This window comes from Condylostylus longicornis, unplaced genomic scaffold, assembly GCF_029603195.1.
Source record: "Condylostylus longicornis isolate FDR11 unplaced genomic scaffold, ASM2960319v2 ptg000055l, whole genome shotgun sequence".
NCBI lineage: Eukaryota > Metazoa > Arthropoda > Insecta > Diptera > Dolichopodidae > Condylostylus > Condylostylus longicornis.
Window position 1 is genome coordinate 13,886,534 of NW_026578024.1, and position 20,764 is coordinate 13,907,297.

Sequence of the window (20,764 nt, forward strand, 5' to 3'; positions counted from 1 at the left end):
TTAAAATGTCACTGTAATGTAAAAATACCACAAATTTGAAGTTTTGTTTTTAACACGAAATGGCAACATGTGTCTAATTATTTTTGAAATATCAAATGGTCCATATACAAAATTAAACCTCCAAATTTTCGTTATTGAACAAAGTTCATTTAAATTGAATTAAATGCGATATGAATTGAATTTGATTGCGACAGTTGCGATATACAACATCACAATTTAGTTAATCATATTTCAGAACACTCACTGTTACTTTAATGTAAACTGTAAATTCCATATTATATAAGAAAATATTTAAACTACTAAAACATATTTGAAGTTTAAAATAAATTTTTGGAAATCTATAGGTAATCTCCACTAAATTAAATTAATTTTAACAAGATGTAGATGCAACTATGCAAAATTTTAATTTACGAGAAAATTTAATTTGGCAATCACCAAACACGTCTTATAGGCTACATTTATTTCTAACTACGTGAATTATAGTACACAGTCTTTGCTTTCAAATTAATTAATTTTTCGTTAAAAATCGCAATCAAACTTGCAATATACAATCCCAACAAACTGACAATGGAAAATAAAACAATTTTTTCCAAGTGAAATAATTTTTATTAGCAAATAAACAAAACTCGCTCGTTCCTAAATCTTATCCCTATTAAATATTATGGTAATAAATTTCAATCCATGTTATGGTCAGTCATATTTCTATTAAAAAGTTTTAACCTAATAATTGCTTTTAACACAAAAAGTTAAAATTTTTCTCCGAAAATAATAATTAACTTGCCTAATTTAATAGATAAATAATTTTTATACCACTCACCTCTACTTTCTGAAAAATTACAAAAAAAAAAAAAAATAACAGCAAAATAGGACGATTAATTTTTAAATAATTTGTCAGTATCTTTTACAAAATAAATTCACTTAACCCATATAATCTGAACCAAAAGACAAAATGAAAAGAAAAATAGCAACAATGCTAATAAAAACCCTTTAATATTGAAATGGTTGTCCTTTTAATAATAAATAATTGTGTCTTTCAGAAAAAAATATTATCCTTCAAAAAGTTTTATATTGAATCCTTCTATATTAACAAAAATTATCTTCTGAGAAAAATTATAATAAAGGTCTTGAAAATTTTTTATTTTATTATTTAGGATTGTAAGAGAAAGTTTTTTTTCACAAAATTTTGTTTTTTTGAATAAAATTTTATTTTATTAAATTTTTTATTTTTAAAAGTTTAGAAGTAAATTAAAGTAGAAAACAAATTTATGTTTATTATCGAAAACAATAAAAGCATTATGTGAGAATTACGAGAATCACCGAAATTAGATTTTCATCGAAATCTAAAATTTAATTCCCTACATTTAATTCAACTCGAAAACTAGTTTAACCCATTTACAGATTTTTGGTATATTCAGTGGAAAATAATTTTAAAATGTAAATTCTAATGTTCGCTTACTAATTAATAAGAAAATACCATAATAAGAAAATTATACTATAATATGGTATAATTACATATAAGTGTCACAGCCACAGGTGAGCCTCAGCTTGATTAGCCATTCATCTATACATGGCTCTAAAAGTTATAGGTCCTCAAAGACCTAAAAATACCAATTTTTAAGTAATTGTTGCAACAGTTTACAAATTTTATTGAAGTTTATAAAAACAAAATGGTCTTTAAAATTAACCCTTAACTAAAACCAATTTTTCTCCAAATTTTTAATATCGTTTTTCTTTTAGCCCATAAGTTGTAAGTGCCAGAAAATTGGCAGTTTTTAGACACTAATAAAATTATTAAATTTGCAAAATTAGAATTTTTGGCGCCTGATATCTTCGCAACCGCAAGCTTTTTGGAGTTTCTATAAATTTTATTTTAGTATCAATTCACAAATATACATATAAAATCTTAAGATTAATGCAATACAACTATTTATTTTATAACTATGTATGCAAAATAAATGCAGAAAGGTAACGGTAAATCCTGTGTATTCAAAACATATAATTATTTTTCTCAACTGCACTTAATAAACGCTTGAACTCGAATATCATATTAACGCCTCTTCAATTTTTTTTATTTTGCTTCATCCTAAATGTATGCAATCTTTGAAATACTTCGGTATATGAATGAAATTAATTTTAATAACGTAATAATGTTTTCAAAAGCAGTATTTTCACTTTTTGAACGGAAAAGTGCTACTTTAAAAACCATTGGCTTGACCCAAATTTATTAAATTAAAAAATTTATTGTTACTTTAACTTTAATTTTATTTAATTTAAGTACTTTAACAATTAAAATGGCTAATTTTATATAACCAGGATATTTTCGAAATTGCAAATAAAAAATTCATGTAAAAAAAAATTTAAATGAGCCATGAATTATGTATGATATTTTAAAAACAAGCACATAAACTAGCTGCACTACTACTGAATTTTTAAGTTTTGAAACTCATAATTGGAAAATTTACATGTAATTTAATTTTTTATGGCAAACTTTTTAATTTTCTCTTTACATTATAGTTAAATTTCATAATTTTGTATAAAATTTAATTGAAAATTTAAAAAAAAAAATCACAAACTCATACAATATTCCCGTACAATGCATTTTTTATTTAATTTCAGAACTAAAATATCATCAAGTCCTTTTTAATTTCATTCCATTTCAATCCAGCAATATGAGTTTTCTGAAATCTCTTAGGTTAAATTTAAAACTAACATTAAATAATTAGTAGTAACAATTAAATATGTGCATATTAATTACAAAGAAAAAAATTACAACTAATTAGTGTAGTTGACTTTTTCTCATCATATTTTTGTTTTAATTAAAATTTTTACAAAATTTTTAATACTCGTAATAATACTTGTATAATTAATTATTTTTATTTCCTCGTTTTACTACCAAAATACTTACCAACCATATTTAGCTCGAAATTCAACTTAACTTTTATATGTTACTTCAAATGCCGTACGAGTTACTGCAAAAACATACAAGAGGTGCTCTTAATTAACATTATAATACAAAAGGACATTGTTTGTTTCTTACTATTAAAATTACTTTCATGTTCCGTATACTAGAATCTTGTAAAATATATTTTATAATTTAAGTAAGAACGCAAAAACAAATTATTTACTACCCTAATAACTACCATAGGTGAAAATTTTCCAAAAATATTGTTACAAAAGCGAACGAAATAGAGAAGTTTTTGAAGTACGTATAAAAAATTAAAAATGAAAACCTTTGATGATAGCGAACATGAAAATAAATTTTATATTTCAAAAGTACATACATACTTATAAGATTTTAGATTCTTTGAAAATAAAAAAAAATTAGCAGAAAGTAGTCAATTATTTTGTTTTTCCGTCCAAAGCACTTTAAGGAAAATAAACCAGAATAACACACAGACTTGGTATTATTTTTTTACGGATTCTTTCAAAAGCAAAATTCAACCATCAAAAATAAGTTTTTCTTTTTTTCGACTTTACTAAAAAGTTTTATAGAAATATTGGGGGGTTTCAACTTAAATTCAAATTTATTATAAAAAATGTTGATGAAATTTGTTGAAAGTTTGAAAATTTTGTATGAATAAAAATAAGTTTAACTTTTCCTCTATTAATTATTTCAGGTATCTTGTTTACTTGATTTATTAATTTAATATTAAAATAGAACGGATACCATAAGAAAAAACACAGTGACGGAAATGTTAAAATAAAATATACCAGTGACTATGCAGTTACCGTATTGTAGCCTGCCATGTTCTCTTATAAATTATTTCGTAAAAGTGAGCATACAGAAAGAGAGAAACTGACATACAAAATCGATCTTGATTCTTACATTATTCTTCTTTACTTTGGCAGTGTTGGCACTATGTTTTAATTTGAGGCACAAAGGAAATTCTTACCAAAATGTTGCTATAAGTCTTTTAAGTTTTTAAAGTAGGAGATTTTGAATAAATACAAATATATAATATTTGTTACATATATTTATTGCATAGAGTTATACTAGCACAATTCCCACATTAAATATAATTTTTATGCAAGAAAAATAAACTAAACCTGGGGGCTTTGACAATAGTCACGAAATTGGTAACAATTTTCTTATTTGATTGGATAGTATATAACACTCCGTACAGTAAACATAAAACACTTCGTATAGCAAAGCAAAAACACTTCGGACTTACAAAAAACGGAGAATAAACGTAAAACACTTTGAATAATAAACGTAAAGCGCTTCGCAAAACAATCGCCTATCATTCCAATTACATTACTTCCAACTTTTTATTCAATCAATCCATACAATTTGTCGCTTGGGGAGAAAATCATACTCTTTTAATTCTGTAAAATCTTTCTGTTTCTGTTCTAATTTTTAATATTATATTTTAATTCTTAACACAATTTCTATTGACAAAGAGCGTTCCATTTACAATTTACTCCCGATTAAATCTTAAATAGAACACTAACAAAATCATGTGTCGAAACAAAGAATCAGAAACCCTGCTGTTTTAAAATGGACTACATTACAGCAAATTTTAGAAATAAAAATTTCATAAAATACCAAAAATAATTTTGAAATTCTTCACTCACTTAATTTAACTATTTAACTAACACAAAATGCTACTAATAAAACTGCTTCTATGTTTTTATTAAAAAAAAAATTATGGTTACTTTTTCTATTTTGAAATTATGTGGTAGAATTTTAGAAAAAAAAAATGTTCATTAAATAAATTGTAGAAAACAAAACAGAAACTGGAATACTAAAATTATTAATGCCATTAAAGTGAAACTCAAAACAAAACTAAATTTTACTCTACAACATACGACTCTATCAACAGTTAAAAAAAAAGGATGAAAAGAGTTAAAAATATGTGAAAAAAAAAACTCACATTTTAATTTTTAATTAGTAAATAAATTTCTATTTAATGGACTATTTTTATTTTTTAGATGTTTTCAGTTCTGTGATGAATGTTATTTTTTATCGCTTAAATTCTTGTATACTTAAAAGAACAATACTATTCAAAATATACCATATTATAAATTTGTAATTACATTCGTGAACGAAAATAAGTGAAAAGTCAACTATCCTGGAAACCTTAATTCTAAGAAATTCTAAAAAAAACTGCTTTTGTTTTACGTTATTTTCAAACACAAATTTCATTTGAATATGGCAATTCTCTTACGAATCTCAAAACATTGTTCAAATACAATTCTGTAAACGAACTTTCTAATAAAAATTCTCAAAATGGGAACCGAAATTTTTCTCATATTATTTAAAACTTAAAAGAATCTTGATTGATGGCTTTGATTAATATTTTATTTTTAACCTTTAACCGATGACATTACTAGTACGCTATTATTTTTCACCTTCTGCTCTTGCTTTTCTAATTACTTCCTTTCTTATATTAATCTCTCACACTTTCATATTCTCTGTACCTTCATACTAGTTTTATGCTCTCTTACTCAATGTTAGGAGAAATTGTAACTCGACGCCATTATTGTTAAATATTTCACCCCGTATCCCAAGCTCTGTTTTAGAATTGTACAAATTTTACCATTACTCGTTTCTCAGTTTAGAATCTCACAGTTAGATACGGGATTTAAATTGGCTTCTCTTATACAATATTGTTAATTTATTACTTTTTAAATGAAAAGTTTTAATTAAAAAATATAAAACTACATAAGTAATTTTTATTTTTTTTTTTTAATTATAAAAAAGGTAAAAACTTTACAGCATATGTAGGTATTTTTCGAAAATATTTTAGAAAAATTTTTTGTTAAAAATTAGAACCATTTAAATTCTGAAATTCTAAATTATAAAAACAAAATTAAAAAAAAATTTCTCTCTATTTTGATTCTTTATACTTATGATTAATTAATTTAATGAATAAGGTTATTCTATTGAAATTTTTCAATTATAAAAGAGAAAAAATTTAATGAAAAAATTTTTGAAAAAAAATTATAAAAAACTTTTCATTTTTTATATAAGACTAAAAATAAAAGTTAAATAATGCGTTGGATAAAATTTTACAAAAATTTAAGATAAGATTTTACAAAATAAATTAAAATTATTTATGGAATTTACGATAAAACATTGGTCAGTACTTAAACCCATCCCAGTACTTAAATGGTTCAAAAGGGGCCTTCTGAAAATTGTAATCTGATAACGCGATTCATGGTATCAATACGATAACTCTCTTATTTTCTATTTAGATTATATTGTAAGTGGTGTTTTCGAAGAAATTTATTCTTTGACAAAGTTAATTTTAAAAATCATAGATCAGGGGTAGTCAAGCTAATTGATAATTCCAATTTCTTTTTAAAAATTTGAAATTTTACGAGAGCCACAAATAAAATTGTATGAAAAAGTTGATATATCCAAAATTCTTCCAAAGCTGAATATCAATATGGTTTATTGCAATAAAAGTTTACAAATAACAAGTCGGTTTGGAAAGGATAGATTACGAACGATTACACCACTGTTTATCTCGATTCAAGCGATGAATTTATTATCTTCATTTCGTTAAGTCTCTTTATCTCCATTTTCGATGAGTCATGAGTCATAGTCTGTCATTCTTAACTTGAACGGAAACTAAATCTGTTACAACGTAGCATTTATTCCTTCGTATTTTTTTTCAGCATAATTTAAAAGACATTCTGACTTCCAAGCAGAACAATAATAGTTATTTAAAATATATTAACACAAAAATAAAAATATTAGAAAACTTGGGTGCATTAATAGAGAGTTCTAAGAAATTTCTTCAAAGAGCTGCATATGGCTCGTGATCTGTACTTTGACCACCATAATGTAAATTAAATTTAAGATAAAATTTAATTTTAGAAGCTTACAATTTTTGGAGTTAAAAAAAACTTTAATCCGATCAAAAATACAAAGGAACAATAATAGACGTAATGTTCACAATAATGATTTGCATATTTATTTGTATGTGCGGAAGTCTAAAGTAAACTATTATATATGAATGAATTTATTCATTGATTATGGATGCTATTATATATACATTTTATTCTTTCTCTTTTATTCGACTTATAGTATTAAAATAATATATGTATACAATAATATATTCAGTTATTTGCGCATACACATTCACAATAATATAATATTCTTCATATCGTATATCGACATTATTCTTTATTGAGTAAAATACATTTTAAGCCATCGTTATATGCATTAACATATGAAAACATAGTATTCATTTTTATATTATTATATTTGAGCCGGAATACATTTTTTGAAAGCTAAAAGGAAAATTGTGTTCTTGAACTGCTATTATTATATTAAATGCGATAAAGCAAAAAAAAAAAAAAAAGAAAAAGAAAAGTGTAAAAAAATAAAAGAAAAAATTGTACAAAGGAAAAGGATAGGGAACACAAAAAAAAAAAGGCTCAAATTGGTGGGCTTTAAATGCTCAATTGAGCAAAATAAAAACATCCATAAAGAAAAATTGTTATAAAAAATCTTTTCATTCGTTTGTCTTTTATTATCGTCACTCTTTACTCCACTATATATACATTTTTCTTTTCATATATCCTTTAGAATTGAGAAATCTTATATATACAAACATGGTTAATCCTAAAACACTATCAACAGAATAATATTCAAGGATAAACTCATATACCTATACATATATGTAGCTACATATAATGTTACACTTGTACATATCACCATTTTTATTTTAAATTGAGAAAATGAATCCAAATTTAGAATAGCATTTATGCAAATATTTCAATACTAGAAAACCTATTAACAGTGATGTACCTGAATGATTCCAAATCAGCTACACAAAAATGTGTTTGGTACGTATTCCAAAAATTAATAGGCTTTATAAATTCTCTTATGTTATAAGAAAATGATAGTTTCTCTGTCTGGAATAGAAAGTATATTAAAAATTTCCAGAAAATGCAATACATTTCCGTGTTGAATGCAAAATATAAGTAGAAAATGAACCAATACCTGACTGGTATGCAAATTGCCAGAATGTGTAGAATTCTAATGAAGAATGGGCAGAAAATAAACTTGTTTCTCTATCCAACATGCAAAATTTGTAAAAATTTGATATAAACTAATATTATGACGGCCTTAAACGCAAATTGTGGATGCCTGTAATACAACATTTTTAAGGAAATTATTCAATATTCTCCGAATGCTTGATATATGAAAAATGTTCAAAAATTAATTGTATATATCTGATTGAAACCCTAAATACGTACACAAAGATTCAAAAATTTTCTCTTATACTTATATTATACATTTTGTATAATATCATACCGTATAATACAGTAGGTACTGGTATTACAACCACAGATATTGTTCCTCAATTTTATCTTTTATTCTTTTGTCACAAAGGCATATTTTCTTTATTGCTTCTTTTTTTTATATTTAATATAAATTATCTTTAAACAACACTTTATACCTTCATGTTACTAAAATATACGGATAAAAAAAAACATAGAACAAAAATAAAGCATTTTATTTTTGAGGAAAATTCTCTAATCTTCAAGGATAAACCTATATATATGAATACAATGGCTGACGTTAAAGTAGATTTCTCTATCTCATATTTAAATGTATTTGTATATACGAGTATATTAGGAAATAATGTAAATTTCAGGATATATATGGAATTTTTTATTGTTATCGTTTGTTTTTTGCTTTTTTACTAATTTAATTCATTATTTGATGAATGCGTACAGTTTACTGCACAACACTGACAATTTTCGTTTATAATATTAGAAATTATTTTTTTTTTAAATACTATGTTGCACGTTACAGTTCTCTAAATTATGAAAAATTACCCTTTGAATAAAACACGACTAGCAATATTAACTAGTTCAAAATAACAGACTAACAGCTTGTGTTAAAACATACTTGAAAATCAAAAACAACCAAGCCTAGTTTTTCAATTTCAAAAATGAAAAATTTTTGTTACCAAATAGTCTTAAACTTTAATTTAATAACTTAAAAGCTAACTTACACTTTAATTAAATTTCAAATATTTTTATTGTTCCTCGTGCTGTTCCCCTGCACAATTTCATATAAAATATTCCATTTAAAAAAACAAAAACAGAGTCTTAAAATTTAAAATGACAGCTTTATTAAAATAATGTAAGACAACGTTATGAATCAAGTCTAATATGCATATATGTTATATGTACGTATGTATACCTCAATATATACACTCATTTATATACGATGAATATTTTCGCTTTATTCTTAAAATGTAAATAAAATTCTTCAATAAAAATAATGATAATGACAACAATGATAAGAAATGTTTTATACCCAAAAAAAAGAGTAAAAAAAAAAAAAAAAATTACATGATATAAACTGCTTTGTTTCACATAAATTATTACCAAAACAGTTACTCAATATACCCGTGTAACAAAATATGACTTTGAATTTTAACAGTGTTCTATACGGTATGAATATTTTGTTGAAAAGTAAATAAATTGGGCTGGAATATTAAAAAATTTATTACTTGTTACAATTTCATTAATTGAATTAAATCCAAAATTCTCCATTTACCAAAGGTTTTTGTTTTTCAACATTAAATAGATCTAATCGCAAATATCATAGCATTACTATTTTTCCAAACTTTAGAACATTGTAAGCTAGATTAAGGGAATAAATGATCGAGAGAACGTAAAATTTTTAAAGTATTTTTGATTTTACGCATCCCTAATTTATTGTAATAATATTCGAGCATACCAATTATATCCTCATAAAAGCACCCGTTAATTTATTATAAATATTCATGATTTTATAATATTGCTGTTTAAAATTTAAGATCTTTATATTTTCCTTCAATATTCAATAAAATTTAATATCGTTTCTGAACGTTTTTCAAAAATTCATAAATAAATTTACTATTGAAATAGGTATATTTCAATCTGTTATAAAAACCAAAGAAGAATGGTAAATACTATAGTTCAAAAATTAGAAAATAATTAAGGTTTTCGAGAATGATCAACGTTACCATATAAAAGCTGGAGGAAACTACACTTTTGATAATTAAGTGCTTTAAATTTCATTGTTCTTATTCTTAATTTTGAAAATATCTTAGTAAAAGAGTGCGAAACTAAAACTGTGCTAAATTTTATATAGGAAATTTTATAATAAAAATTTTAAAATAATTCAAATTTTGTTACTTAGGTGAAGACATTGTGTAATTCCTTAAAATTTCCTTAAAATACTCAACACATAAATTTGTTTTTCCTTTTTTTTTTAATTTTTTTCATTTCATACTCTTATACTTATCTAATTTTTTTTATTTCTTTTCGGTTTCATAAAATTATATATATATATATATATATATATATAACACTATATATTTGTTTATATACTTATATAACATATACGTATATCTCCCTAAATTTTTATACAACAATAAATTACATATAACATTTTAATATGAATTTATTATAAATAAACAAATGAGATATACACAAACTCTTAGAAGGCAAAGCAAGAAAAAAATGTTATGTTAATTTACAAAATAACAACTTATATACGGTTTCCTCTCTCTTTTTTTCTACATATTTTTTTTATGTTTTTAAGGATTTGAACATTTTTAACATATTGCCTCATTAAATTTATTACCATAATATATGAAGTGCTCATAGGAGGACAAAACAACTCTGTTATATTGTATACAATGTTCTTATATTTTAAGAAAAATATTTTCAAAATGAATTAAGACGAATAAATTTTTTTTTAACTTACTTAAAATTACAAAAATTATTTATTTATAATTTATTTTAGTTTGTACTTTGAATGAGGAAAATTATTTAAAAAATCATATAAAATTCATTATTATTTTTTCTTAAATTACAAATAATAATAATTATGTTTACAAAAATTACATATCGTAAATAAAAATTATGATTAAAAACATCTTGTATACCAGTAACAAAAAAAAAAAAATAATTAAACATTTTCATTTCTAGTATAATAGTTCAACTCTTTAAAGTTGTTATATGAATGCAATTAAATTGAAATTGTGTGTAGTTAAAAATAAGAATGAAATAGAAATTATATGAGAAAATTGTTACAGTAATTATGGGTTTAAAAAATCTTCAATATTTTACAACCACTACATAATTCACTGCTAGTATGTATATTTGTATTTGATGTACGGCATTATACGATATAATACTCACATTGTTGTTGTTACTGTATTGTAGCATGAATATTACTATAGGAATAGAAACAGAAATGTTGCAAATTTATAAATAAAAATTCATTAATTTTATTCAGTACATTTTTATACCAGATTTTCATCAATGATGAGACAAGCTTGCAGTCAGAATAAACGGTTCAGAATCATTGAAATGTAATAAGATTCGAATTCTACAATATCGCAGAAAACTTTATTCTACAATATAGCAGAAATTTCAAAACCTGTGTTTAAGAAATACGTGACAAATGCGTTAATGTTTTACACCATACACATACATACACGGGGCCTCGAAATCTGAATTCGAAAATTAACTCAAAAAATTCAAAAAACACAAAACTTCTTAAAATTCGTGAATAAATAAACTGCCTGGAAATTAAAAATTTTAATAAATAAATCTTTAAAAATTTTTAAAAAATCTGCAAAAAGAGTCTGCAAACGCATTTAAAGACCAATAATATTCACTGATTTTCATTAGCAACATTATTATCTTAATTATTTTTAAGCAAGACACCAAAATTTATGTTTTCTAATATTCTATAGTTAAGAAATCCACTGATTGTTTGTTTACATCATTTAGCACCATTTTAAAACACAATCCTATACAAATTTAAATTGCTATAAAACTTCTGTAAATAAGGATGCCTTCAATATAAGGATATATTCAGTGTAAAGGATACCTTAAAATTTTTTCCATTAAACTACATTCACTTGCAAAAAATTTTCATAAATTCAAGAATTCTCTTGTTACCTCCATTCTGCTTTTTTTTTTTGTTTTCTGAAAAATTAAATTTACAAAAGCTGAAAGCACTTAAATCATTAAAGTTATTATTGGAAAATTAATTTAATAAATCCAAATTTATTTTAGTAAAAATATTTGAAAAAATGATTTTTTTTATTTTGTATACATTCTTTGTAATTTTCTAACTAAAAACAATAACGTTAGGCAATTTTTTAAGTGAATACCCTTAAAAAATTTAACACAAATTTGAAAAAAAAAAATAAAAATCAATACACTGAAAATGAATTTTTAGTGCAGTTCTTCTTTTATCCCAATGCTATCATATGCAGATAATATTGAACACCATTGAAGGAACGTTATATTTATGTATTATCCTTCATGTTTGGATGATTCTTTTCACAAAAACAATGAATGATTTTTAAAAAATGTGTTGAAAATATTCTTACTTTGTTAAAAATTTTAAAGTTATTTTAGTATAATTTTACTTTAAAAACTTCTAAAATTTAGATTCAAAATTTTGGGAATATTTAGGAAATTCAAATGATTTTTCTTAGTTTTTTTTGGGCAACCAGCTTGTTTTCAATAATCCCATTTAACATAAGGTGATATTTAACTGATCTAAGTTAAATATCACGCTAAACTAGATGGTCGAACATAGCGCTGAATTTTTTCTCAGAATTCTCAGTATTTTTTTCTGGATAACGTAGAGCTAACTTGAGAGGCACAACAAATTGAGTAGATGCAACCGGGTCACACTGACTCGGTCAGCCGACTCCTTGACCTTTTGTTGCACCTCTTCTTCAGCATACCTCTTTTTGGGAAGAAGCCGTTCTGCGGAATGGGACCTTATATGTTGCGGAGAGTTGGAGAAGCGATTGATAAAGCGTCATTCAAAGCGCTGGGGAGTCTTCCCGGGTCACCAAAAGCCAAAGGGCTTCTGGGAGATTACCACCGGGGGCGTCTCAAGAAAATTATAGGATTGGGCAAGAGTCGGGTGAGAATTCACATCGGTATCTTGACGGAACATTTTAGACTTAAGGGTCACCGTAGAAGGCTGCACCCAGAAAATGGAGGTGTTTGCACATTTTTCGAGAAAGACGAGTAGGCCTGTGGACTTCACCCACAGGAGAAGAAAAATACTAGAAAACTGCGTGCTCACGTTGGTGGAGCTGCGGTTAATAGGAGTCAACAGATTTTTAAATACAAAAATGCGCATTTGATAGAAAACATAAAGAGGCCGGCATATTGTAAAAAATCTAAATTAATTTGACATTGCAACCATCATAAATTATGCATATAATTTTGGTAAGAAAGCTACAATTAAAAATCAATATCCTGAATTCTAAAACGTAATAAAATGGCTGATCACATTAATTTTTAATGCATGAATAACTTTCTTTAAACTAGTCCAAATAATAAAATTCTATACTTTATAACCCTAAACATTATTACTTTCGGTTGCTATTTTAAAATGTTAAAGTGCATTATTCCAAATCCTTTATTGTATATACTTGCAAGTGTATGTATGTACAAACGATTAATATAACAATAATGAAAATTGTATTACCCAAAAGGGCCAAAGGATAAAAAAAATTTTTTTTTTTACAATTTTAATATAAAGGAAATCAATTGATATTCTTCTATTGTAATGCCTTTTGTGTGATCCTTGAAAAAGCTCAGTCCGTAGGCATTTTTTTTTTTTGTCCTTGCATTATAAAATTTTTTTCTTTTGAAAAGTTACAAAATTTAAAGGAAGAGAGAGAGAGAGAGAGAGGAAAAAAATTATAAAATATTAAAGGATCTCTTTGCGAATTATCAGATTTTTAAAAGGATAACGGCAATAATAACACTTAAATATTTTATTATTTTCATGTTAACCTTTTTATTATTAACAATAATTTTGTAATATACAAGGCTTGTATATATTTCAATTTCAATGGTAACAAAATACTTGAGAAAATTGCATATATGAGAATGTTGTCATATATAAATTTGCAGTTAAAATTGCAAGATTCAAAAATATAGATTTAAATCTATGAAAAATAATGGTGATCATTTTGAAACGGAAGCAATACAATATAAGGATCTTGTTCTGAACAAGTGGTTTAATTTGATAATTTTCATAAAATATTGTGACTGACATTTATTGTTCTACTGTTTAAGTATTCGAATATGCCACATTTGCAAATAATTAACATAATTAAATTTGGTTTACATATTTTGAACCTATACTCACTATTTTGTATACAAATTTAGGTCTATAGTTGCATTTAGATCCGTTGAAGTTGCATTACGAAACTTAAATTTCATTTTAATTTATTTAGTTTATAAATTGGCACAGTCCTGACTGTAATCAAACAATTATTTGTTCCAAAATGTTTTTTTCAAAACATTGCTCGACTGCCTCACTACTGCTGAAAAGTATTCGAAATCTTCACATGCATATTGGTTTAGAACATGGTTTTTATTTTCAGAACACTTTAATAATATTATTTTATTTATTTTATTTATTAATTCAACAATTTTTCATATGCTTTGAATCTCTCAATCAAATTACCATTCTAAATCAACTCAAATTTCTAGTCTAGTCTAAAATAAAAAAAAAAATAATGTTTCATTTTCAATTCCGAATAAAATTAAATCCAAATCCATCGGCAAATTAAAATTTTTTACTTTAGAATTTATTCTGCAAAAAAATAGTTGTTCCTTGCTTTATAAACAAAGTGAGAAGTTTATTTCTATACTAAGGTAAAATTTCATCGTATAAAATCTAGTACGAAAACTATTCTAAATAATCGTATAATGTGATGGGTAAAGCTTATCTTTTCAATTCCATAACGTATTTTATTCAAAAATGAAAAAAATATTTGTAAATCAACACATGACTGAGCTCTCAAAAATATGTATTCAAAAAATATTCAAAAAATATTTCCATTTATAATTAAAACTTGGAAAATTTTAAATTGAAAAACTATCACTAATAAAAAAAATAATAAAAAAATTTTGGTCTTTGATTTGGATTTTTTGCTTTCAATGCCAATAATACAAAAAAAAAACAAAATTCAAACTATCATGTGAGCATTATAGCAGAATGGCAAAAAATCATTTTAATAACACCAATTAGAAAATTAAAATTTTGATAGACTAAAGAAAACACCCACTACCTTCATTAATCCAATCAGCGCAGTTATAAAATATGCCTACCAAAATTTACTGAAATATTTTCAATTAAATAAGTAAATTCTATTAATAAAACGAGAAAAAAATAGAGTTGACCTTGTCAACTCTGTGATACCCGTACGAATTTGTTATCCTATGTGCGAATAACTAATGTACCATAACTAAATATGGGGCAGACTATGACTTAAAGTTGCCGTATTACCATATTAATTTATGCAAAATTTCAGTACTATGTGTTTTTCCAAATTCCGGTTGTGCCAAACTACTATTGAAGTTGTATGGCAGCTACGAGAAAGAGCTAAAAAATTTTAGCGAATTTTATCAAGCACATCGGGCCCTACTAATATATTCACTTGTGTGAAATCTCAATATCACAGCTTTTATAGTTTCTGAGATATAGCCAAATAACTTTTGAAGTTGTATGGCAGGTACCAGAAGGAGCCAAATAATTTCAACGACTTTTATCAAACACATTGGCCCTACTAATATATTCGTTTGTGTGAAATTTCAATACCATAGCTTTTATAGTTCCTGAGATATAGCCAAATAACTTTTGAAGTTGTATGGCAGGTACCAGAAGGAGCCAAGTAATTTCAGCAACTTTTATCAGACACGTTGGCCCTATTAATATATTCGTTTGTGTGAAATTTCAATACCACAACTTTTATAGTTTCTGAGATATAGCCAAATAAATTTTGAAGTTGTATAGCAGCTACCCGAACCGGTACCCCGATCACGTCCAATTTAAATAGGGTTCTGGCAATTACTACAATAAATCATCTGTGAAAATTTGGTGAACTTAGCTAAATTAGTTTTTGAGTTATCGTTCGGACGGACGGACGGACGGACGGACGGACGGACGGACAGACAAAGCTAAATCAACTCAGAATTTGACGCTGATCAAAAACATACACTTGAGTCTATATCTAACACCGTTATTTCTTAGCGTTACAAACGGTAAGGCAAATTTAGTATACCCTTCGAACATATGTTCGTACGGGTATAATGACTAAAATTGTTGAACATTCTCTAATATTATTGAAATTTTATTATAAAGTTTCAGAATGCAATATGTACGTATGACAGATAACGACAAAATGTTATTGAAGCGCAGTTTATGTTATGGGAAAGGCATGAAATATTAAAATTTCTCTGCCTGAAACGCAATTTATTTGCAGAAAGGAGGACATATAGGAATTTCTCTGTTAAGAACTTAACTTAATTGGAACACGAATAAACAATTATGTAATTAATTATTTTTCATACAAATTATATTGTTCGATATTAATTTTATTAGCCACAATTGCGTAAACGGCTTAAATTCATATCACTTTCGCGGACAGTGAAAAAATTACTCAGCTGCACACGGCAAATCAATAGTCATATTTTTTAAAATAAGGCAGATATCTGAATTTCGTATAAAGTCTGCTCCCGGAATGGGAAAAATAAAAGTTTTCCCGAGCGTTAAATTTTTTATACAAATTGACATGAATGCTAAGTAGCATTCGTTATACTTAAATAAGCACAAATTAGTTTTATAAGCAAAAGCAAACATTATTATTATTATTCTGATTCAGGATCTCAACCCAAATAATTAGATTTAAGCCAAAACAATTTTCTTTGTTAAAGAAAGAGAAAAAATTTTGGCGTTTTTCTCTAAATTATTAAAAAATATATTAACCATCACAAATTCAAAATATTATTTTGTTAAAAACCTACCTTATAGTCAAAATCTGACATATCTTTTCTAATACTGACATTCTATCTTGTAACTCAATGGAATTGAGATAAAATTTCCAAATGCCATATTTCAATATGAGTTCAACATACTCTAAAGATTCTATTCAGTACAAAATACAAAATGACACCTAACAACTACTAGTAGAAATATGTAATAATTATACCAGCGTTTACATTCTATTGTAGCAACAGAAATTCGCATGGTATAGCATTTACATCTGCGAACGTGTCAAATTTATTTGAAAAATTAGTCAAAATAATTAAATGCAAAATCTTTCTCCAAAAGAAAATTAATTCAAATTATGGTTGTGTTCCTACAAGCTAAGATTTAATTATTATTTAATGTCAATATTTACTTAGATTTTTCCTAAAATAATCACATTTTTTTTATCTTGAATCAAAACTAAAACAAGATTTGCATAACTGTATACCAGTATTAGTATAACTGTATAACTGTATTTTTATACAGAATAAAAAACCATTGCAGAAAAATAATGATGACAATTATTATTCGTAGTCTTATTCCATTATGAATATTCCTTTTTCTTTCACTATTTTGTAAAAATTTCAGAAAAGCTGAAAATAAAGAAGTTTTCCTTCATAATTTCATATTGAATTTTCCATGTATAAATTATTTCTTTTGAATATAATTTTCTTTTTAAATAAAAGATTTCCTCATTCCCTTTCTTGTCTTAATCCGCAAAAATAATCTTAATTCATTGAAATAATAAAAATATTAAAAATAAAATCAAAAAAAAAATTTTTTTTTCTTCTTCCGAAATGAATTAAAATTTTCAACATTTTCAATCATTGAAAAATAAAGAAAATTCTTATTTCAATAAAAAAGCAAAAACAAAAAGAAAAATAAAATTGCAACTTTATTTTTAATACTTTTTTTTTTTTAAATTAAAATTCATAACTTTCGAATTTCTTAAAATTAAATAAAGAAAAGATAAACTTCAATAATAATAATTTTATTCAAATTAAGGATTAAAATATTTATCAATGCTTCAATTATTGCTACCATAACAAAAGGAAACAAAAGGAAAAAAAATTAAATTGAAATTGAATAGAAAAATTCAATAATATTTTAAATAAGTACGTTTTATTTACAGCTATACAAAAAATAAAATATTAATGAAGTCAAGTGTATAAAAAAACGTGCATGTGTGTGTGTGTTTCAATATTCTTAATAAAAGATCCTTCAGATTATAGTAAACACAATCCTTGAATAATAAAACTTAAAAAACTTAATAATAAAAAATTAATTTTAAAACTATGAAAAGGCATAAAAGAAAAAATTATTGAAAAAGGGGAGAATTAAAATGCAAAAAAATTCAATTTTTAATTGTTTTCAAAATTCAGGATCATATTAATATTTTCTTAATAGGGTGGTGCAAAGTTATTCAATTAGCATTCGATATTTCTTTTAGTAATCAAATAAAATCGAACATAATCGATGAATATTTTATAAAATAGTTTTTATTTATTTGAAAAAAATTTTAATTCATTTTGATTAGGACAAGAAATTGTAAGTAAAATGCAATATTTTTTTGGTCAGCCGTAAAGTATGCAATTTTTACAAATATTTTCAATAACATTCTATTACATTCCTTGCAGTGCATATGCATTACCAATAACAATTTAAGAAGTTTTTCAACATTAATTAAGAAAGAAATGGTCAGTAGAAAAAAGAGATGGAGAGAACATTATTTATAGTATAGCAGTAGTAGTAAAAGACGAGCTGCAATCCGGACATCCACGTGAAGCCCATTCAATGGGCCAACAAAAAGGTCCATCGGCATCCCCCAAAAACAACATCCCACAACCACCATGCCTCCGTTCATAAGACCCCACTCCTCCTTCTAATCTCACCATCTACTTACCTGGTGCAAAAGTTTTCCGTAATCAACAACATTGTTTATAAGTGGTTAAAAGAGCCAGTTCCCTTTATAACAGAAAACATGCTTTCTTTAATATACTGTCTTAAATTTTTTGAACATTTTATCTTATTACCACTTTTTTATTTAACAATTTTCACATAATTTTTCAAGACTTCCTTATTAGTCAACTTTTAAATTTGAGTTTAGTGCAAATTGCTTTATTAAAATTTTGTATGACACAAAATATTAAAATTTCTCATCACTATTGACGCTTGTAGTTCAAAATTATGTTCTATTATTTCCACCATATCCGCATCATATACATTGCCTTAAGAACAAATCTTATAAAATCAAAATATAAATTAATTAATAAACTTATGATATCAGAACTCAAATACTGTAAAATATTATGTAATCACTATAATTTCTACAGTATGCAATTTAAATTCCAAATATGACTTGTTTGTGGTTTTCATATGATACACATATGAATCTTATGTAATTTTCATTTTCAAATTAAAAATGAACTTGAAGAGTTCATTGTATGTAGATATCCAAAATAATTTCAATTATAATTTTAAAATCACTATAATTATATGTACATATTTTGTAAGATTATTAAAATATTCTTAAGTATATTCATTCAAATTTTGTTTTAAGATCCTTGAAAATTAAATTCATTTTATTCGAATTTTTTTATCATTAATATAAAATAATATTTGGTATAAAGATTATATAATTTTTTTCTAATTATTTTTCATTTTGTAAATAAAATGGTAAACAAACTTTTTGTTAACTTTCCTAACAAAATATTCTTATGAATAAAAAACCAAATATCTTTTTAATAAAATTAAATGAGTTTCAGAATTGAAATTATCATTTTTATTGACATTTTTAAAATGGCACATGCATACTTAGTAGAATTTTTTTTTTACTTTCTTTATTTAATGTTCTGTTTACTAATAAAACTAAGCAATATTAAAACTTTATAGTAATTATAAAAAAAAAAAATTTTAGTATTTTTAAAAATTGCAAATGTTACAAGGGAAAATTTTATGATTTCAGAAAATTTAAAATATTTAATAATGTTTTCCTTAAAAATTTTGCAAAATAAAACATTACACTTATAGTTTTTGATTTATCGTAATCAAATACAGATTAATGCGCGGAAATACGGGTTCCAGATGATCAAATTATTTGTGTTTATAGTATTTATTTACTGTAAGCATCATTTGCTTCAATTTGGGACAAATTCTGTAATAATGTGCATAAAATTTCATTTCTAGTGCAGCAAGGTCATCAGTAACACTTGAATACTCCAAAATAATCGGAAAAATGTCTTTATGACTAAAAATTTTTGGCTTTAACAATGCAAATTTTTTGACCTAAAAATTTCAAATTAAATATTCACCACTAATAATATTAAAACTACAAACAATTGACTCATAAGGTTGACACAATCGGGCTAATATCGTTAACACTATGATTCTCCTAGTGAATTTTTTTGTAAAAATTAAATTTGTAGGAAAAGATTTTAAACTGTCAAATTACAACAATTTGCTGGAACTGCCATTTATTTTTCTATTACAATATTTATAAAAATTTGTGAAATTAAAAAATTCAATTCTACGTTTTTTACCCACATTAAATCAATATTTCCCATACATCGAATAATTCAATGCCATGACAAATAATTGAATTCTATAATAAGAGGGAGGAAACCAAAATATCTCTGTTGTAATCCTAAACAAAATTAAAACTGAATTCCAAAAATTAATTCACAATATCTCGAATAAGTGAATTTCAATTGAAACAAATCAGCTTAAGAGCTACCATTGAAATTTTTGAAAAGAAAAGAAAACAAAAATTTTCTTTTTAATCTTTTTCACAAAAATTATTATGGAAATTATTTTTGTATACTACTCGCAGTACATGAATACGAGTATATTATCAGAAGAAAAGAATAACATTTATGCTAGTTGCTACTAAAATGATTATTCTCTCGATCACTATTACAAATTCAATAACACTTCCCTTTT